Genomic DNA, 23729 nt, shown 5'->3' with positions numbered 1-23729 from the left:
GACACCAGAGTGTGGGATACAAGCGCCGCATAGGCCCGAAGACTTCACGATACCTTGTGTACCAGGGTTTCTGGGGACACCAGGTGACATGGGGTCTGGGGTCCGAGGGGGCTGAGGGTAGTAGGCCACCAGCTGAAGCGGGGCCTAAAACCTAGGCCTGCACACACAAATGAGGAGCGAAGCAGAGCTCGATCCCAGCAAGCTGAGAGAGTGAGATCTCCTACAGCCGCATCTGTGGGCTGTAGCACGGGCGCAAGCCGGTGGAGGAGCCCCTCACGCAGGTGAGATCTCTTATGACACACTGAGGCACCGGCCGGGCTGCCAGGCCTCGGATTTTACTGCCACTGCTAGCGCTCCTGTATCTGAAGGAGAAAGCCCTGTGGACAAAAAAACAACACAGCAAGCAGTCAGAATATATAAGGCACTATATAGACACGACTATTTATTTTTTAAAGCTGTATTTTTTTTCGAAACTAAAAAACGAATGTGCAGCCGCAGCCCCGGTGTTTGGACAGAACAGAATCGGATAGCTATCAAATAACTAACACAAAACAAATAGATAAGCCAGCCAACCGAAAACAGAAAGACAGGTAAGGTCTTATGCACAAACAAGACACAGAGAGCTCACGTTCTCAGGTCCAGCGAAATGGCAAAAGAGGACAAACCTGCACAAATGTCACGTTTTATAGAACAGGAAGTGGAAGGGACCTGTTTTGAGTGATGAGCGCAGGGGCCAATGGCAGCTTTGATGTAGTGATGTTTCGATCAGGTTCCTATGGAAGTGCGCAGAACCCCCTCCCCCTTGGGCAGTGCTTCTGACTTGAAAGATAACTATTAATTCCAACTACCAAAACCAGGAAAGACCAATCAGATAAATTAAGGACTGTCTCCTGCTAAATTTATAATAACAATAATAATAAAAATAATAATAATAATAATAATTATTATTATTATTAATAATAATAATAATAATAATAAGGCATATGCACTGAATTTAATAACAACGCTTAAGTAAAATAAATACATAAATCCATAAGTCAGAAGCACACTGTAAGCACTGCATTTTCAAAAGATAAAAATAAACTCACTTTCTGAGTACATAAGCTAATGAATAGCTTACTAATGTAAATCACCTAGGATATGGTGGCTACAGAGCACTGCAGTAGGTGCTAGACACAATAATATTGGACAGCAGCAGTAATATGTACATAATAGCATTATGTTGGATTCTGTGATGACATACATATATACACATAATTATGGGTATTGGGTGATATTTATTACTACTATGTCCACAATATTGTGTTTGTACTGCAATACTACCTCGTTGTATGCCCTGTCAGGACAATAACATAGAGATGTAAATTATATTACTGAGGAGGTATGCATTCGGGATGTGTCCAGACTCAAATGCACTGCACCGTTTGGACTCATGCCAGATGTACACATCATGAGCCCCCCTATATATATATATGTGTGTGTGTGTATGTGTGAGTGATGGGAAGCGCACATGTAATTGCTCATGAATGTACAAATAATAGAATGTTTAAAACGTCACAGCACACTGCCTTCATTCATCCACCTGCAGAGTCCTGTTCCATTAATGCTGTGACTCAATTAGCATATGGTAATATCTCTAATTGGAAACATGAGATGCAAATGTATTCTTTAGAGGTCATTAAACATGCATAACGCAATCAAATTTGAATAGTGTGAAAGTCCTACTTAGATTGAATATACCAATTTTTGCGTGCTATGTGTGTTCACATATGCACTATGTGTATTCATCCAATCCAAGCTGGCTCAAACAGTGGGAATAACAGCACACTGTGGAGTGGCACAGGTGGGTTTGCGAGGTGCAAACAGATTTGTGTGATACAGGAAAAAATGTTGTGCAAAGATTTGCACCATGTTTGAATATCTCTCTTTTTTGTCCAAGTCGCATTTTTCTTACGCGGCACACTTTTTGTGGGGAAATTGTGTGAAGTTTGAATATCGGGCCAATAATCTCAAGCTATAGATGAAGGCCCCAAAGAGTTAAAAGGCTCATGTTTCATCTATGAGACATTTAGCTTGTAAACTTGTCAAAAATATATTTTTGATGCCCACCTTGTATTAAATGTCAGCTTCTCTGTTTGTCTGGTTTCTAACCACCAAGTTTCCTTTTGCTTGACTTCTGTTTGACCTCTGTTTGCAAGATCATCAGCAAGTTTCCTGTGTCTGCAGAAAAGAGAATATATATGGCCTTATAAGGAAAATGGTATGTATCTTCCTATAAGCTATACTTAATCTTGCTGTTGGGTAGAATTGACTGTCCAGCCTTTGATGCACAATGTCTTATTCACTATAAAAACCCACTGAAAAATCTGAACTCATTGATTTATTTACTGTTAGTTACTGTCAAAAAGTTTGAGCGATTCAAATAAGAATACACCCATACATCTAGAGCAATGATGAGGCAAAATGCGATCTGACCTGACTTTTCAGGTGAGCTCTGACAATAATGTCTGAGGAGTCACCAAATGAGCCAATAAAACAAAATTTGACATCTCATCTACCCTTGTCTGTCGTTACCATCCTTAAAAACATAATTTTGTTTATGTGTTATACATTACAATGTAGTAATGTTCACATTGGAGGCTTCTTAGCTGAGAATGTATAGGGTTTTAAGGAGCGTTCCTTTCACACACGACCACTTTTATTACACATAAGATCAATATGTAATCTTATAGGCAACTGAAGTCTTGTTGGAGACACAGCATATTCATGCACATTTCAATACATAAAATTTTATCAAACCTTTCTGTAATCGTTATCTAAACCTTATTATTACAATCTATCAATATATTTAAATGTATCTATGTAGTACCAACAATAATACAGTTAACTAAATGATATTCATTCACTGTCCCATTCTTACTGTACTTATGTAAATTGTAAATTGTTATCTGTAAAATTGTATTTTGAATTATGTTTTAGCTAAGTTGAACTGTAATGATTTATGCCTTGTACTTCTCTGTATTTTTGCACTTATGTTGTAAGTCGCCCTGGATAAGGGCGTCTGCCAAGAAATACAAAATAAATAATAATAATAATAATAATAATAATAATAATAATAATAATAATAATAATAATATAAAAACAAATATAGCAATTTAGTTTTTGTGTATTTATCTACTGTAATATTACGATTTACTTTTCTACATGAGCTTAAATTGTTAAATAAAGGAAGGAGAACAATAAGAAGGACCTACCTTTCCCAGAAGTAAAGGTTTACAATGCAGTCAGGATCTTGTATTTCTGCAGAAACAAATTAGTTCTACATATTCATGAGACAGGAGTTCCCATTTCTACATGCACCACAGTGTTAAAAGTGTTTACAGCTTGTATTAAAGAAACTGAAAAGGTTCTGTAAAGTAATTATTTCTACAAAAATAACAACACAAACTTTTTTAAGAGCTTGGTATTCTTTTGCCACAGTGATATTTGAAATGGACTGCACTGCACAGTGCCACATAGTGTAAATGATCAGACAGCAAGAAAGCGATAAGAGAGTGAATGCCCAGTACTTAGTAAATTAAGCACATGAGCATTTAAAACAATCTTCATTGGCTTATTTTGCACATATTAAGCAAGGCATTAGTTATGGTAACTTTAACTGTGATTGGCTGAAGAGAAATAAATCCTCTAGCATTAAATAAACTCATTAAACATACCAATGGTACAACTAGAAATACATGTGCTCAATCTTACATAGACATTTTAGCAGATTTTCTTTTCTGTACATGTACACTGACAAAAAATTATAAAATGTAAGGTTATCAAGGTCAAGAACTATACATAGTGGACAAAAACTTGTGTCAATGACGGAATCCAAATATATTGAAAGCAAGTGAATTAATTAAGAAAATTACACACCAGCATGCTTAGGGTCATATGTTAAAATGCTGGACAGGCCTGGTTGACTATAATTATGGCTAGTATGGCTGCAAGAGGAGATCTGAGTGATTTTGAAATAGTTGTGTTTGTTGGGGAATGTTTCACATGACCTTCAGTGATCAGGACAGCTCAACTTGCTGATGTTTCACAAGCAAAGTTGTCTAAGATGATGTTGGCATGTGTGGAAGAAACTCAGCCTTCAATCAGGTTAGAATGTTCATTGCAATGCCTTTATTACACGCAGCGTGAAGAGGAACAGTGAATCAAGGAGATTCCAAAGTTGCTCTGACTCCATACAAAAAGTCAGAGGCTTTTATACACAAAGAAGTCAACAAAGATCTGGTCATTATTAAAAAGTAATTTCTATATTATCTTAAAAGCTAGCTAAGCAGAAGATATATCATTATAGGTGACAGTTCATAAGCAAATATATAGATTAGGGAGCAGACACTTAAGTCACACTGTTTGACATCATCTCCTAGATGCACATCATACAGTCAAACAGAGGTCAAGCTACCTTCTGACCTGACCCTAGGCTTGACCTATCTTCTTTAAGTATACAAGCAGTAAGCCTTGTGAGACAGGAATTACTAACTTTCCTTCCACATATGGAACTCAGAATAAAATAAATCAACAAAGGACAACAGTAGGTTGAGGTGCATATTCTAGGATCATGATATCAATGCTTTCATTCAAAAATGCAAAACAGATGAGCAACTGCATATCATTTGACTGCAATTTCAACCAGTTTAATCAAAAACGGTCCACCGAAAACTTCACAGAGCGGGATACTATAGTCGGGTGGCAGGTCAGAGAACACTTGACACACCTGGCAATGCATGTTTGTGAGTTCTCTGCAAAGAGCACAATGGACTACTGAGTAGTGGAGAAATTAAATATGCTCAGATGATCATCGTTCACCATTTTCCTTGCTCTCCCCTTACAGGTGCTGAGGCAGAAGCCCTACTCCCTCCTCCAGCGAAAGCAAGGCTTGTAGAATTCGGAACATCAGGCCTCGCCGTGGTGAGCCGGCCCCCAGATCAGAAAACTATCAGACCCATTTTGCCAAAACCACCTGAAGGCGAGGGCAGGGCCTTGGTACATTTCAAGCCGAAGGGCTTCGTGGCAGAAAGTAAGGAGGACAGGGGAGCAGCTGGTCCACGGCCTGACCCTCCATACCTGGAGGAAAAGGTTGTGGAGAAATTCACTGAGATGATGGGGGCTAACTGCCTCTGGGACAAAGGAGAACTTAGCATTTTCAACAATGTATTTAGTAATTATTTATTTAATTAAATTGATGCTGGTTAATTTGTGCTTTTCATAAAAATGAAAATGTAAAATACCAATAAAACGGTAGTTTAATTCACCATTTTCTCAAAAAACACATTAGTGCATGTATGCTGCCAACATTCCCAAGGTCAATTGTAATAGTACGTAATGATACTAAGTGATCATCTTCACCTCATGTTGCAGCATTTCTTTCCTGCTGGGAGGTGTCTTACAGGATGACAACGCTCCCGTCCACAGAGTATGTGTGATCACCCAATGATTTGATGAGCATAACACTGATCTTATCCATATGTCATGACCTTCTCAGTCACCAGATCTAAACCCAATTGAGCATTTATGGGATACTTGGTGTAAAACCGTCATTATATACTTACTCTGATCACCACCAGAGATCACTGTCTCCCTTCTCCCTGCCTGTCAGCTCTGATTCACCTGGTCTATTAAGGTTCTTTGATTATTTACACCTAATTATCTCCTCACACCTGTTTTCCATTTCCCTACCCTTCTGAACTGTGTATTTATACCTCTTAGGTTCACAGCTACATCGTGAGGTCTTGCTCTCCATCATGTGACAATTCTAACCATTATTACCTAGTGCTTGACTATTAATGTTCCTGATGTGTGCTTTCTTTCCCGACTACTGATCCTTGTATTCTCTTGACCAGCCTGTTCGCCCAATCGCCTGACCACCTAGCTGTTTCGTGACTACAAATTCTGCCTTGCCCTTATTGCCCTTGTTTACCGTCTCTAGACTTTTCACCTGTCCTGACTCTCCCTTGCGCTCTTCACTTGGGTATATCACTCCCTGTGATCCCCAACATTACACTCTGCAAGGTCATATGAAACAGCATTTTTTCACCTTCATCAACCAGGCATAAATAGATCGACTTCCTTGTGAAAGAATGTTGTCGCATCCCTCCTGCAGAATTCCAGATGCTGGTAGACTCTATTCCATGGCACATACAGGAATAGGCCCAACAACCTATTCAATTACTTTACATTGGTAAAGTTGGTAAAGTATTTTTTTGTCCACTACCTATAGTTTAGCTTTTTTTAGGATTTTTTTTTATTGATTATTATGTACACACTATAGAAACATTGCTAAACATTCAGCCTCATAAGTATAACAACATATTCATTATAATTTATTTTAGGTATTAACCAATATCTAAATCAGAAAAGATTTGCTTTAATAGTCACCTTTCCTGCTTTGCCTCATATTTGCAGGATGGTGTTAGTTTACTATTCCAGCATGTCTTGGACTGTAACCCAGCAGCAGCTGACAAAACCCACATTATTATTTCTGTGCTCTTTGATTTATAGATAATATTAAAATAGAATCCAGGTTCCGTACCTTTACAATTCTTCCTTGTAAGAAAGTAAATTCAAATCCGCTAAGTTTTGTTTTTATTGGTCAAAAGTCAACAGTCAACACCTGAAGTATTCCATCAGTTTACAAATGTCACAAATACAGTGCATACAGATGTGGCCGAAAGTATTGGTACACTTGCATTTTATTCAAATCATTCACCATTTGCCCTGAAAAATGTAGAAATTAAAATATTTTTTTGTCATCCATACATGCATTTCTGGAACAATGCAAAAAAAAATGCAAAAAGAACTGAATTCTTGCTTATTCTATAAAGACATCCTAAAATGGCCTGGACAATATTATTGATACCCTTTAGAAGTTATATGAAATAATTGTATTGTAGTGATACCTCAAGCAGACCATTCTCTTTTCATTAGTATCACAGGTGTCTTTAATCGCATTATCACTTATTCAGCCAGTTTAAATGGAGAAGTACTCACTCTGCTGTTTTGTGTCACTGTGTGTATCAAACTGAACATGGAAAAGAGAAGGAAAACCAGAAAGTTGTCTGAAGAGATTAGAAAGAAGTTAATAGCCAAGCATGGTCCTACAAGACCATCTCTAAAGAGCTTGATGTTCCTGTGAGCACTGTTGCCAATATTATTAAGAAGTTTAATGCCCATGGGACTGTAGCCAACATCCTTGGACGTGGTCGCAAGAGGAAAATTGACCCAAGAATTAAGAGAAGGATTGTTCGACTGGTGGAGAAAGAACCAAGGAAAACCTCAAAACAGATCCAAGCTGATGTTCAAGCTCAAGGTGTAACAGTTTCAAGTTGCACCATCTGTCGCTGTCTGAATGAAAATGGGCTCCATGGTAGGAGATGAAACTCTAAGAGAGAAACACAAAAAGGTCGACTGTAGTTTGCCAAAATGCATGTGGACAAGCCACAGTCCTTCTAGGAGAATGTCCTTTGGACAGACGAAACAAAAGTAGAGCTTTTTGGTAAATCACAACAACTCCATGTTTACAGGAACAAAATGAAGCTTTCAAAGAAAAGAACACCATCCCTACATTGAAACATGAAGGAGGCTTAGTAATGTTTTGGGGTTGCTTTGCTGCCTCTGGCACTGGGTGCCTTGACTCTGTGCAGGGAATGATGAAATCAAAATACTATCAAGGCATTTTGGAGTGAAACGTACAGCCCAGTGTCAGAAAGCTGTGTCTCAGTCGCAGGTCATGGGTCCTCCAGCAGGATAATGACCCGAAACATAGTTCAAAAAGCACCCAAGAATGGATGAGAAGAAAACATTTGAACGTTCCGAAGTGGTCTTCTATGAGTCCTGATCTAAATCCCATTGAACATCTGTGGAAAGAGCTGTAACTCGCAGTTGGGAAAAGGCACCCATCAAATCCGAGAGAACTGGAGCAGTTTGCTTAAGAAGAGTGGGCCAAACTACCAGTTGAGAAGTGTAGAAATCTCATTCAGAGCTACAGTCAGTGCTTGCTGATTACAGTTATTGTCTCTAAAGGTTGTGCAATGAAATATTAGGTTAAGGGTCCCAATATTTTTGTTTTACTATTTAAATTAATATGTTACATCATAAATCAAAAGCAAAGTACAAAAATACACACATACATATATACACCAATCAGCCATAACATTATGACTACTGACAGGTGAAGAGAATAACACTGATAATCTTGTTATCATGGCACCTGTCAGTGGGTGGCATATATTAGGCAGCAAGTGAACATTTTGTCCTCAAAGTTGATGTGTTAGAAGCAGGAAAAATGGGCAAGCGTAAGGATCTGAGCCACTTTGACAAGGGCCAAATTGTGATGGCTAGACAACTGGGTCAGAACATCTCCAAAACTGCAGCTCTTGTGGGGTGTTCCCAGTCTGCAGTGGTCAGTACCTATCAAAAGTGGTCCAAGGAAGGAAAAGCGGTGAACCGGCGACAGGGTCATGGGCGGCCAAGGCTCACTGATGCACGTGGGGAGCGAAGGCTGGCCCGTGTGGTCCGATCCAACAGACGAGCTACTGTAGCTCAAATTGCTGAAAAAGTTAATGCTGGTTCTGATATAAAGGTGTCAGAACACACAGTGCATCGCAGTTTGTTGCGTATGGGGCTGCATAACCGCAGACCAGTCAGGGTGCCCATGCTGACCCCTGTCCACTGCCGAAAGTGCCTACAATGGGCACGTGAGCATCAGAACTGGACCACGGAGCAATGGAAGAAGGTGGCCTGGTCTGATGAATCACGTTTTCGTTTACATCACGTGGATGGCCGGGTGTGTGTGCGTCGTTTACCTGGTGAACACATGGCACCAGGATGCACTATGGGAAGAAGGCAAGCCGGCGGAGGCAGTGTGATGCTTTGGGTAATGATCTGCTGGGAAACATTGGCTCCTGCCATTCATGTGGATGTCACTTTGACACGTACCACCTACCTAAGCATTGTTGCAGACCATGAACACCCTTTCATGGAAACAGTATTCCCTGATGGCATTGGCCTCTTTCATAATGCGCCCTGCCACAAAGCAAAAATGGTTCAGGAATGGTTTGAGGAACACAACAACGAGTTCAAGGTGTTGACTTGGCCTCCAAATTCCCCACATCTCAAGCCAATCGAGCATCTGTGAGATGTGCTGGACAAACATGTCCGACCCATGGAGGCCCCACGTCACAACTTACAGGATCTGCTCCTAACGTTTTGGGCCAGATACCACAGCACACTCTCCCCGAGCCGGCTCAATGGACACCAAGGCACCACCACATGGATGAGTAAGGTAGGTACAAATTTTTACACTATAACTGATACAGGCCACGAAGTCTGTTCAGTACCACATACACAGAATATTACAATCAATATCATACAGAGTTACAATAGTAGGAACAGTAATAATAATCCTAAAACTGACTAAAATGCCTTTAATAAAACAGGGCAAGCTAAAATCCTAAAACCCTCACCAAATCAATATAAAAAAAGAATAGAAAATTTCTAAGAAAATATACATATGCTAAAAGTTCTCTACTTATTCCTAGACTCAGACTCTCAATTTATTCCCACAGCTGGGACCACCCACGAGCCCCGCAGGTAAGTGCACGCTGCCGTTGTAACCACGAAACCTTTGGTTTTACAAATGATGTCTGCAAAGGATAGAGACATCAGAGTCCTGCAAGCAAAAGATCATTAAGATAAGTCCTTGTGCAAAATAAAGCAATGTAAACACGTCCTGGTACACAATGCAGATCAGGATAGTCTCTGTGCAAACATACAAGAATAAAACCCTGTCGCCGCAGTGGGGAGTCTCTCTGGCAGAGGAAAAAGGCAATACAATGCCCCGATCCTAACTACTGAAAAGTGGATTGGGAACACTCGTCCTTTTTCAGTAAAGTGGTCTTCACAACCGTATCCACACTCTGTTCATTTAATCATATAATCACACATATAACCCAGGTTCCCAGTACCAGACCCCTCGAAGCCTCTCACCGTCGATTCACTCTGCCGATTTCCTCCGCATTAGATCCTCGGGTCCCGTCCAATTTCTCTTTGACAATTTGTAATCCACCGAAAAAGCCACTGGTCGCACAGGCTAATTCTCTGTTGTCCTCCTCTGCCCTTCCTCTCCTGCCTTGGTCGTTAGAAATTTGCAGCGACTCTGCTGCTTGCTGCTTGCTGCTTGCTGCTTGCTGCTTGCTGCTTGCTGCTTGCTTACTGCCTCTCCAATAGGTCTGTTTCACCCCATAAAAAGAGATTCCCAGGCTTTTAATAGCCGATTCCCTTGGCTTGGTGGGGGGGGGGGGGGCATGTGAAAACAATTGGTTTGATGACACCTGGAAATCCACGTGGGAATGTGCACCGGTGGGCCGTACTCAGCACTTTACCAATAACCCGACACCAAATATAATATAATTCAATAATATGCACACGATCAAACCACCACCAACAACCAATAAAGCCGCTTAATGTAATTTCACTTTCATGACTATTATTAAAATATTTACATTTACCATTGTTTAAATGTACTGAAAAGTAGAATATTTCATTGTCTGAAGTACCCGGTTGTATGTATGATGTAGGCTTTAATTTTGTTTGTATCACGGAATGGCTTAAAGTGAATGTAAATTACAATATATAGCCAGTAATTCATTATGTAGTGAATGTATTTCAATTTTGTAACTATTTGTCAGAAGTGAAAAACAGAAGTGTTCACATTTTCTTCGTATTGTTTTTTTCTTCAGTGAGTTGGTTTCATTAAGTACAGGTGTTGTGTGTGAAGATGCCACAGAAACACGTTTTTTTATTATTATTTGTAAGAGGACACTGAATTAGCCACAAATGCAACTTAATGGCTACAGGACAGAAGGGAACATTCACATAACTATTTTAAAAGTGGTCAATACTGACAATTAAAATAACAGTTATAAGAATGAATATGGCTTATTGAATAGTTTAGTTATTTTTTGTTTATCTGTTTATGTAGAATTGAGCCAGACGTGTCCAGAGGATTCAGGAACTCGATCACTGAGATGCAAGATCAGACATTTGTCGTTTGTTTCATCTAATATTTGTGAATAAAGTTGGTGCTTGTTATTCCTTAATAATGCTTTTTACATAACTGTGTGTATTGGATAGTACAAATTTTAGAAATACTCTGTCAAGCTTCCAGCATTCGTACCTCACCATGGAGAGAGAAAAAGAAGCATTGACAAAGTGTGACTGTAGTTCTGCTCTTCTGCAATATATTTCTACAAGATCAAGAACGGGCTCTGAAAACACTGAGGGTTATAGGATGAGGACAGCGAAGGAACGAGCAACACTGGATACAGGATAGGAGCAAAGGATACTGATGGGGATTAACATTTGCAGGTCAAGATACGGATGGACTGACATTGGACCGACGTTGGGCTGTCGTCTTTTTGATCATTGGGCGAACATGGGCACGATGACGTTGGGCCAATGTTGGCCCGATGAGCAAATAGACAACTGCCTTTTGTGTTTTATTTCTGTAGTATTAACACACCTTTGTTTGCAGAACTGTATTCCATAAAGCCTATGTGGACTCCAGTAACCTCTCACGGTGTGAGTTGTCAGGAACCCAATGGAGATATTTTTCCCCTTAGCCTTCTGCTTTCAGCCATTTTCATTTGTGCTTTCCTGCTCAGAAAGTGCATCACTTTTTAATTAACTCTCATAGCTATCTATTATCACCAAATCTTATAAATAGTTTGTTTGTGCTTCTTTTGACAACTTATTGTCATTTTGTTATGACTTCAAATTAGGAGATTCCCTAAACATTCAGCGTTCATTGATTGGAGCTCTTGTTGAACTGAAAGGACTGGTCACATTGTGAAGGGTATATGTCAGTAATAAAATTAAGGATTGAAAAAAAATCCTTGTGGTTTTAAAGTTTAAAAACAAAGTATTTCAATTTTGTTATATACATTCAATATTTTAAAATAATATTACATATACAATTGGAGCTATTATATATAATGTATATTACAGTACGTCGTCTGCCTGCAGGACAGGGGGAGCAGGAGGCTAGGTACCAGTGACCATGGAAAATGTATCTAATATACCACCAAATTAAGACAGGACTAACCAAGCCCGTTAAAATGGATCCATGGCTAATATCTGTGGCTAATATCTGTGCATCTCAAGTTTTCACTCACCAGCAGAAGATGGTGGAAAATTATATAATTAGGCCATCATACAGCTTCTGGTACTGTAGATACTGATGCCAGTAATCAGAGCATTGGAACAGTGTTGTCTGATGTAGATGCAGAGAATGACAGAGTGGTAGTTTATGCCAATCACATGTTTACAAAGCAGGAATGAAATTACTTCACAACTAAGAAAGAGCTGCATGCTGTTTTGACTTTCTGTCAGCATTTCCATAATTTCCATAAAGCGATTACCTTACACATTGATACTGTCTTGCTGCTATGGATGTACAATTGCTGACCTTTTCCATCAGTTTTTGAACACAGAGAACGCTTGGAACTATTGAACAAATATACGCTGTCTTAACCATGTAACTGTTAAAATGTAAAAGTAGCTATGGATGGCAGATAATTCACTAGCATGATGAGCAAAATGGCAAGAACTGCCTTGAAGGCCTTCTTTTTCATGGGGTGGATGTCCTCACTCCCCGGCCCAGACTGTCTTAGAGCCCTTAGGCTGGAGATGTTACAGAAAACCTTTACAGGAACTACAATATACACTCACCTAAAGGATTATTAGGAACACCTGTTCAATTTCTCATTAATGCAATTATCTAACCAACCAATCACATGGCAGTTGCTTCAATGCATTTAGGGGTGTGGTCCTGGTCAAGACAATCTCCTGAACTCCAAACTGAATGTCTGAATGGGAAAGAAAGGTGATTTAAGCAATTTTGAGCGTGGCATGGTTGTTGGTGCCAGACGGGCCGGTCCGAGTATTTCACAATCTGCTCAGTTACTGGGATTTTCACGCACAACCATTCCTAGGGTTTACAAAGAATGGTGTGAAAAGGGAAAAACATCCAGTATGCGGCAGTCCTGTGGGCGAAAATGCCTTGTTGATGCTAGAGGTCAGAGGAGAATGGGCCGACTGATTCAAGCTGATAGAAGAGCAACTTTGACTGAAATAACCACTCGTTACAACCGAGGAATGCAGCAAAGCATTTGTGAAGCCACAACACGTACAACCTTGAGGCGGATGGGCTACAACAGCAGAAGACTCCACCGGGTACCACTCATCTCCACTACAAATAGGAAAAAGAGGCTACAATTTGCACAAGCTCACCAAAATTGGACAGTTGAAGACTGGAAAAATGTTGCCTGGTCTGATGAGTCTCGATTTCTGTTGAGACATTCAGATGGTAGAGTCAGAATTTGGCGTAAACAGAATGAGAACATGGATCCATCATGCCTTGTTACCACTGTGCAGGCTGGTGGTGGTGGTGTAATGGTGTGGGGGATGTTTTCTTGGCACACTTTAGGCCCCTTAGTGCCAATTGGGCATCGTTTAAATGCCACGGCCTACCTGAGCATTGTTTCTGACCATGTCCATCCCTTTGTGACCACCATGTACCCATCCTCTGATGGCTACTTCCAGCAGGATAATGCACCATGTCACAAAGGTCGAATCATTTCAAATTGGTTTCTTGAACATGACAATGAGTTCACTGTACTAAACTGGCCCCAACAGTCAGCAGATCTCAACCCAATAGAGCATCTTTGGGATGTGGTGGAACGGAAGCTTCGTGCCCTGGATTTGCTTCCCACAAATCTCCATCAACTGCAAGATGCTATCCTATCAATATGGGCCAACATTTCTAAAGAATGCTTTCAGCACCTTGTTGAATCAATGCCACGTAGAATTAAGGCAGTTCTGAAGGCGAAAGGGGGTCAAACCCAGTATTAGTATGGTGTTCCTAATAATCCTTTAGGTGAGTGTAGAAAGCTGCTATACCTTCATTCTCATCAAAACGAATTAAACTGCAACTCTGCAAAGTGCACATGGTCAATGTAATGATCCACACTGCTGAGCACACCATTCTGTATCTAGGTCCTTTGAAAGTCATGTAGGTGATGGGGTGTAGCACTGCTATGTAACGATCCCTTCCAATGAGTGAAAACATGCACCAAAGCTGCCCAATAGTAGCCCTGCTGGCAGGAGGAAGACCGGCCCCCGGCGTCTGTGAAAAGTCTCCTCCTGACTGCAGTGGCCTGCCATTTCATTAGGATGGTCGTCTGGCCAAGCGACCCCTGAAGGGTAATGGCTGACTTTCTTTTTCAGGGAACCTGAATAATAACTTATTTATTCCCTTTCAAATTGAAAGACAGCCATTATCGAATGGGAAGACTATACCAGAGCTGTCACGAGTCCTGACACCTGATTTAAGCCCCAATCCCATCATGGCAAGCATAGCAGAGCTTCATGGCACATGAGAGCCAGCTGTTTGTGTGCAGCCGGTCCGCCAAGTTGAGGCAGAAGAACCTCGTGACAGGGGCAACTCTAGGATTTTTTAAATGGGGGGGCCATAAGGGGGCCATGAATATTACAAAGGGGCTGACGTTTGCTAGAGGGGTCTGGGGGTATGCTGATGCTCCCCTGGCAAGATTTATTTGTAAATTGAGTTTTAAAAACTCAGTTTGTAAACTAAGATTTAAGCAAATTACAAGGATAAGCTGGGCTATTCATAACAATCCAGCAAAAATGTACCACCATATTTGCTACCATTTGCTAGTGACAAAATTATTTTAAAATTGACATTAACACAATAGACAACAGTGATATCTTCTTGCCATGAACACAATAGACAATATAAACAACTTCTCCACTCGCCTCACCCACAACAGTGCATCAGTATGGACACATCCCGAGCATATGTTCAGTGCAACAGGGAATGGTATTATTGAACAAAATATGGTCCCCTTAATATGTAAAAATAAAGAAAGAAAATGCCTGATAGGACAGAATGGATAAACAACAACCGCCAACCCCCCCGCAACATCATTGGAATGAATCTTTAACACTGTACATTAAGAAGCCCCTTTTAACCCGTTAGCTGAAGTTACTGCTCTACTGATAATTAGTTGAGATATCCAGCGCCAGCCAGGGTTACCATATCTGAACTTTCAATAAAGAGGACACTCCACAAGGTGGGGGGCTGGAGGTGTAAACAACAAAAAAATCTATTTATTAATGTCTGAACAATAAGTTATGAGTGTAACATTCAATCCCTGGTCCCTTATGTAACATATACAGTGCAAATATATAGAAACAGGTAAAATAAAAAAAACTTATTTGTTCAATACATGGTTGTATGGCAAAAAGGTGCTAAAATGCTTTACTATTTTGGGGGAAAAATATAGAACTCCTATCCTGCCTTTGTCCTTGGTGTGCTGTTACTCCTGACTTGTTTATCAGCAGCTCACATTCCTTTCTTACAACGTATTATCTGCAAAGTACTTTCCAATGCAACTGGCAATGTAGAGGTTAATGATTATTATTCATGAGTATTGATTATAATATTGATAAGATGGGAAGGCTTAGTTTAGAATGCCAATTAAATTACTGCTAATTATTAGAAACAATCAATAACAGACAATAAATAACATGAACGATTAGTATTATTTTTACAAAAAAATAATAGCATGTTTGTTTTAGTTAATGCATTAAAGTATATAAAAAAGTATTTACTTTGCAGAACAACGTGATTAAATGAAAATACATTTTAACACTATAACTGGGTAATATAGTACAAATAGAAACAGTAACAGCTAAACACTAGTGATGTGAGAAGGTGTGAGAATATGTCCAGTCTGCTGTGACACGCGCCTGTCACTGCTGTCCTCGTTTCTTCAATCCATCCATCCATTTTCAACACCACTTGTCCTGGTGAGGGTTGCGGTGGCAGCATACCAAGCAGGGCAGACCAGACCTACCTTTCCCCAGCGACAGATTCCAGCTCCTCCTGGGGGATTCCCAGGCGTTCCCAGGCCAGCCGATAGATATAATCCCTCCACTGTGCCCTGGGTCGGCATCGGGGTCTCCGTCCAGTGGGGCGTTCCCGGTAGAGCTCCCTTACCAGATGCCCAAACCACCTCAACTGGCTCCTCTCGATCCGGAGAAGTAGCGATTCTTTCCGCTGCTTGCACCCACGATCTCCACCCGCATGTCCACCGTGTTGAGGAGTTCCTCAAAGTGTTCCTTCCATCTCTCAATGATCTCCCCAGTAGTGGACAGTGTTTCCCCACCCATGCTGAGAACAGCTTGAGTGCTGTCCCGCTGTCCCCTCCTAAGGCGGCGAATGGTTTGCCAGAACAACTTTGAAGCCATCCAATAGTCATTCTCCATGGCCTCTCCAAACTCCTCCCATACCTGAGCTTTTGCTTTGGTGACCTCTACTGCTGCAGCCCTCTTGGCCAGCTAGTACATCTCAATCGACTCCGGAAGCCCTCCTTCTTCGACTTGACAGCTTCCCTCACCGTCGGTGTCCACCAGCGGGTCCTAGGGTTGCCACCTTGACAGGCACCAACCACCTTCATGCCACAGCTTGTTGAGGCTGCCTCCACAATTGAGGTCTTGAACAAGGTCCATTCAGATTCAATGTCCTTGACCTCACTCTTGATACAGGAGAAATTTGTCCGGAGGGGGGAGTTGAAATCTTTCCTCACTGTATCGTCAGCCAAACGTTCCCAGCAGACCCTCACTGCTCGTTTGCGTCTCCCAGGTCTATCCGGCCGGTGTCCCATTAGTCGGATCCAACTCACCACCAAGTGGCGATCAGTTGACAGCTCTGCCCCTCTCTTCACTTGAGTGTCCAAAACATATGGCCTTAGGCCCGATGATACAACTATAAAGTCAATCATCGACCTTCGGCCCAAGGTGCTCTGGTAGCATGTACACTTATGAGCATCCTTGTGCTCGAACATGGTGTTCGTTATGGACAATCCATGACTAGCACAGAAGTCCAATAACAACTCACCACTTCCCTACGTGAGTGTTGAAATCCCCTAATAAGACTACAGAATCGGTAGGCTGCACCCTATTGAGCACCATACCCACCTTCTCCAAGAAGGCCGAATACTCTGTTCGGCACATACAACAGTCAACGCTTTCCTCTCTGAGACACGAAGCCTCATCGAGGTGACCCTCTCGTCTACAGGGACAAACTCCAACTATGCGGCACCCAGCCTGGGACTTGTGAGTATCCCCACACCCGCCCGGGGCCACTCATGCAGGTCCACTCCGGAGTAGGAGAGAGACCACCCCCGATCGAGAAGATTGGTTCCAGAGCCAATGCTATGCGTGGAGGTGAGGCTAACTATAAGTAGTCGGTACCTTTCCACCTCCTCCACAAGCCAGTCTCCACTGCCACGGTCCAGTCCATCTAGGTCTATCCCTACTGCTGCCAATGTGGCATCGCACCCAACCCCCAGCCTTTGCCTTGCGGGTGGTGGGCCCACAAGGCGGCTCTACGCAGCCATTTCAGGCTGAGCCCGACCGGGTTACGCAGGTCACCTGGCCACCAGGCGCTCACCAACGAACACGACCCCCAGGCCTGGCTCCAGGGGTGGGTCCCGGGATCCCTGTTCCGGGCGAGGTTCTCTTGGTCTTAATAGTCACCATCATGGGGGTCTTTTGGTGGATCGTTATTTGTATGGAACCTCACCAGACCTTTTTGCCAAAGGAAACCCTACCAGGAGTACTAGCCTCCAGACAACATAGCTCAAAGGTTTGCAGGATCACACAAGCCCTTCCACCACGACAAGGTTACGATCCTAGGAAGGGGTTTCTTCAAATTAAATCTCTAAAACTTCCTGTTGACTTTCTATTCGTAATTGACTTTTTGCTGCCCTGTCAAATTCTGTCCTCTCACTCACATTCTTCCTTCTCGTCTCAACCTATCGTATTGTAAATTGTTAATGCCCCAATGACATAAAACCTTCCTGATTGATTGATTGTTGTAGTCTTTACAGATGCCAGTCATTTATTAACAACCAATAGTTGTTCAAAAAAGCTTGTCACTAACACTATAACCTCACACATCAATATTCTGTGATTGAACTGTAGTTCAGTGCTGGAAAAAGGACAAGCAGGCAAATCCCGGACATTTTTAAATCATTAAAAAATTTGTCCGGATGGAGATTAAATGAATGAAAAAGTCTGGTAAAAACTGGGTGTATGGTAACCCTAAACTAGTGTAGCTTAGCTATCACCATTCATCAAATTGTGAATGTTGTAGCAGTCTACTCGACTCTGCTCATCCAGTACCTGGTCCTCTCCCACCTGGACTACTGCAACTCCCTCCTGGCCGGCCTGCCTGCAACTAGTACCTGCCTGCTCCAGCTCATCCAGAACTCTGCGGCTCGTCTGGTATTCTCTCTGCCCCGATTCACACACGCTACTCCACTGCTCCGCTCCCTGCACTGGCTCCCGATTCCGGCACACATTCAGTTCAAGACATTGACCCTCACCTACCACTGTCTCGACCACAATACACCAAGCACCTTCAGTCCCTCGTCTCCCCATACATCCTGTCCAGACCACTGTGCTTTTCTGGTGCCAGAAGACTAACTCTGCCTCCTCTCCACTCTCCTTCCACCAGAGCCGCTCCTTCTCATACCTGGCTCCTAAATGGTGGAACGACCTTCCCACCGAAGTCAAAACAGCAGAGTCCTTGACCTCCTTCTGGCACTTACTCAAGACACATCTTTTCAGACAGTACTTATAATATTAGTCCTTTTAATCCCTGGAAGATAGCACTTCACAGCACTTTATCATGCTTCTTGCGTTACTAATACTTGTATTATTGAACAATGTCCTCCCTGCTCCCTTTCCCATAGCCCTTGACTGTGACCCTACATCTTAACAGCACTTAGCTTTTACTTTCCAGGATGAATGACCTCACTTACTGTATTTACCTGTGTAAATCGGAAGTTGTAAAATGTATTAAGCTTTGAATTGCTCTGTTTAATGTAAATTTGAATTTGTAATGTTTGATGCCATGTACTTAGCTATATTCTTGCACTTATCTTGTAAATCGCCCTGGATAAGGGCATCTGCCAAGAAATGAAAAATAATAAACGATCAACTTACAAGACAACTTACTGTCCTGTTGTCTTGAGACTAACCTGTAGTGTGGCTGTGGATGTGCACATGTGGAGCGGAGAGCAGAGCGCAACAGCAGGTGTGTTTAATTCAGAACTGCTCTCTCTCACCTGGATTCTTGCTGGGTGGTATACACAAAAAAATGGCAAAATAAATAACATAAATAAAATAAACTTTGGAAAAACACACAACATTGTCCTCACAAGGACTCAGAGCTTGAGGCGGAGCTCATGGAGGAGGAGCTGGTCGCTTCCACCACTCCTCCTCCATTGAGCGTGGACGCCCCTCCTGCTCCCACGGGACAGGACAGGGAGTTCTGGGCAGTTATTCAGAGGGCTGTGGAGTCTCTTCAGCTCCCCTGGCCCTCTGATCCTGCCCCGCCGCGCTCCAGGTTTGAGAGGGGTCAGCGCGCGCAGCGGCACACACGAGCCCTCCCGCTGCTGCCTGACCTCCTTGATGAGCTGAGGGCCACCTGGGATCATCCGGCAACAGCCTCCGCCCTAGCCAGGAGAGGGGAGGCTTATGCCAGGACCCAGGACACGGAAGAAGTGGGCTTGGTGGATTTTCCCCAGGTTAATTCCACCATAGCCGCGCTCATCTCCTTACTTCCGCTGTCCGCGGAGCCACGCAACCTGGCCTGCCCCAACAGGCAGTGTCGCGTCACTGAGACACTGCTCCGGAGGGTGTATGAGGCTGGAGCCCAAGCGGCTCGCCTCCGAAATACGGATAGCCTGCTGGCCTTGTATGTGGCCCAGCTGGCAGAACCCTCGGAGCAACATGGCGCATCACCCACCCCGCCCCCTATTTCGGAGATACCGGCGGTGGCGGATCAGCTGGTCACAGTGATGAGCCAGGGGGCAAGGGCGACAGGGCGATCCTTGCAGCCATTGTGGCGGTGTGCCGCCAGCTTTGACTGTCTCAGGCACGGCGGGTCCCTGAGGTGGACAGGACTCGCCTCATGGACTCCCCTATTTCGCCGGGATTTACTTTTGGCCCCTCTGTGGAGGAGATGCTCTCGCGCACCCTCCAGGAGAGGGAGCAGTCCCTGCAGCTGGCCCGAGTGTACCCGGTGGCACCTCAGGCTCAGCAACACAGGCCGTCTGCGGCAGCTCGCTGGCGGGGAGGCCCCCGACAGCGGCTCCCAGGCCACAGCCCAGACCACAGGCCGGATCACAACCCAGGTCACAGCCCCGCCCACCTGCCGATCTCTGCCAGCGTCTCACTGGCAGGCTGGCGCCCCCCCAGGCTCGCCGCCCTGGCCCCCGGCGGCCCAGGGCAGCTGGTGGTAGGAGGGGACCCGGCCCGACCCCGCCTCCTCCACCTCCCGAGCCCCGTCCCTGAGGCATTCCAGCAGCCTCTGGCCCACCTTTACACCCCCCAGCAACTCTCCAATTGGCAACACTGCACCCAAGACTCTTGGGTTCTCCAAATTATATCAGTTGGCTACTCCCTGCAATTTCAGACACATCCACCCCCCTTCCAGGGCGTGGTGTGGACGCGAGTGAGGGACCCGTTGCAGTGTGCGGCGCTTTGCGTCGAAATCGCTGCTCTCCTGGAGAAGCGAGCAATCCGCAAAGTGCCCCCGCCGGGGCAGCACGAGGGATTTTATTCCCCATACTTCCTTGTGCCCAAGAAAGATGGCGGTTTCCGCCCCATCTTGGATCTGAGGCGCCTGAACCGCCACCTCAAGGTGCTGCGCTTCAAGATGCTCAACCTGCGCACCATGTCCCAGGCCATCAAGCCCGGTGACTGGTTCACCACGGTAGATCTGAAAGATGCTTACTTTCACATCCCCATTGCGCAGGTGCACAGGAAGTTTCTCCGCTTCGCCTTCGACGGCCGAGCGTTCGAGTTTGCTGTTCTCCCCTTCGGCCTGTCGCTAGCGCCACACACTTTTTCCAAGTGCATGGACGTCGTGCTAGCCCCCTTGCGTTGCCAGGGGGTCCACGTCCTCAATTATCTAGACGACTGGCTGGTTTGTTCTCACTCGAGGGAGCAGGTTCGGATTCACACAGACCTGATTTTAGGCCACCTCTCCGAATTGGGCCTTCGGGTCAATCAAGTGAAGAGCCGCCTGACGCCAACTCAGCAGGCACAGTTCCTCGGACTGCGCCTCGATTCCGTTGCCATGCTCGCCATGCTGGCGCCAGAGAGAGTTTCCTCAATACACACGTGTCTCTCCCTCTTCTGACTGAGAGCTCGTGTCAGGGTGTCTTTTTGCCAGAGGCTGCTGGGCCTCCTAGCGGCTGCATCACAGACCCTCCCCCTCGGCCTCCTCCAGTTGAGGCCGTTGCAGTGGTGGTTCAGGTCTCTCAGGATGCACCCTCGCTGCGAACGAACACGCCGAGTCACAGTCACTCCGGCGTGCTGGAAGGCGCTCCGTTGGTGTCGGAGCCCTCACAATTTGACCCTCGGTGTGCCCCTGGGCCCAGTTTACCACCGAGCAGTCATAACGACAGACGCCTCCAAGCAGGGTTGGGGAGCAGTCTGCGACGGACGTGGAGTCCGAGGCAGGTGGACGGAGCCAGCACGGGCCCTCCATTCCCCCTTCTCCTGGTGGTCCTGGAGAAGGTCAGGAGAGAACGAGCGACAGTTCTGCTGATAGCCCCGCGGTGGCCTCGCAGATTCTGGTTCGCTGACCTGATTGCCCTCCTCCACGGAGAGCCTTGGCAGCTCCCAGTGAGAGTGGACTTATTGTCCCAGGTGCAGGGCACGCTTTGGCACCCCAATCCGGGCCTCCTCCAGCTCTGGGCCTGGCCCCTGAGCAGGAGCGATTTATTGCCTGGGGTCTGTCGGACACGGTAGTTGCTACTATTCAGTCGGCGAGAGCTCCCTCTACGAGGTCGCAGTATTCCTACCGCTGGCGGAAGTTTAGCACCTGGTGCCAAGACGGCGGTCAAGACCCAATTAATTGCCCCATCGGGGTCATATTGCAATTTCTACAAGAGCTGTTGGACCAGGACAAGTCCCCGTCCACGCTCAAAGTGTCGGCCATCTCAACATGTCATGTTCGGATTGATGGCGAACCTCCTGGGTCTCATTTTCTGGCTGTGCAGTTTCTGAAGGAAGCTCGACGGTTACGGCCTCCTCGAACCCTTTTACTGCCCGCATGGCGCCTTGATGTAGTGCTGGACGCACTTTCCCAAGCCCCATTTGAGCCACTGAACTCAGCTGAGCTGAAGTTGGTGTCATTTAAGACTGCGTTTTTGCTGGCAATCACCTCTGCAAAGCGCGTGAGCGAGTTACACGCCCTGTCCGTACACCCATCGTGTGTCCATTTTGCGGGAGATGGCTCCAGGGTCACGCTACGGCCTAACCCTGCGTTCCTCCCGAAAGTGCTGTCTCCATTTCATGTCAACAGGCATATTGAGTTGATGGCTTTTCATCCTCCTCCCTTCACTTCAGAGCAAGAGAGTCGGCTTCACCTGCTCTCCCCTGTGCGGGCCCTCAGGTGCTATTTGGAACGCACTAAGGATATTCGGCGCTCAGACCAACTGTTTGTGTCTTATGGAGCACGGACATAGGGCCAGGCGCTTTCAAAGAAGTGCCTCTCGCATTGGATTGTGGACACCATTACCATGGCCTACAAGTCTACCGGGACCCCGGTGCCTGATCACCTGGTGGCCCACTCGACTCGAGGCGTTGCCACATCGTGGGTCCTTTTTCAAGGTTCCCTCTTGGCAGACATTTGTGCGGCTGCAGCTTGGGCCTTGTCACTTACATTTGCCCGGTTCTATAGGTTGGATGTGACAGGACCGGTCCCTTCCATTGGGAACCCGGTTTTGGCTGTAGTCGAGCCCCAGTAGCCTGCAGGCTCTGGCTCCTGCCTTCTCCCAGTCTGCCCCTGTAAGTGCATCCTGAGGGAGCTAGTGAACCGTGTCTTTCCCTTCCACTGGACTATGCCTTCCAGTCGAGCACCCACGCGAGCTGCTCCTGGATGTACAGACAGCCCTGTTGATGTGTCCCGGGGCTTGTCATGCGGCCTACAGGCATGTTGCCTTAAGAGGCCGCCTGTATATAGTTCATTCATTGTAATTGTGTTGCGGTGGTGCATGCGTTTGGCCTGTACCCTGCTCTGTGTATTGGTCAGCAGGTCTGTGGCCCGCTCTGGCTGTATTATGCCATAGAGCAGGGGACCGCTGCTGTTGTCCTCCAGCGGAGGGCACTTGAGTTCTCCAGTGCCCCGCTGTGTACATAGTTAATTTATTCGCATGGTAGAGCTGTAGTTGTCCTGCGTTAGCTGCGCTATTCGACAGGTGTCAACTGCTCCTGTGTTCCACGTGTAGTGCATGAGTCAGCTCCTGCAACCCGTGATGTATATATGTGTATATATGTATTATGTGTTAAACAGCAGGACTGTGGCTCCATTCTAAAATTGTAGAATGCAGGTTACTGCCGCTGTTCCCAGCTGATGGCACTTGAGTTCGCTACCTCGCTGTGTATATAGTTCCTTTGTTAACACAGTAGAGCTAATGTTGCCTTGCGTTAGCTGGTCTAACCAGCAGACGTCAACTGCTCCTGTGTTCCATGGGCGGAGTATGACTTCGTTCCTGCTCCCCGTGGTGTATATA

The sequence above is a fragment of the Amia ocellicauda genome, chromosome 16 (assembly GCF_036373705.1).
Source record: "Amia ocellicauda isolate fAmiCal2 chromosome 16, fAmiCal2.hap1, whole genome shotgun sequence".
NCBI classification, from domain to species: Eukaryota; Metazoa; Chordata; class Actinopteri; order Amiiformes; family Amiidae; genus Amia; species Amia ocellicauda.
Note: the sequence above shows the minus strand (reverse complement) of the source record.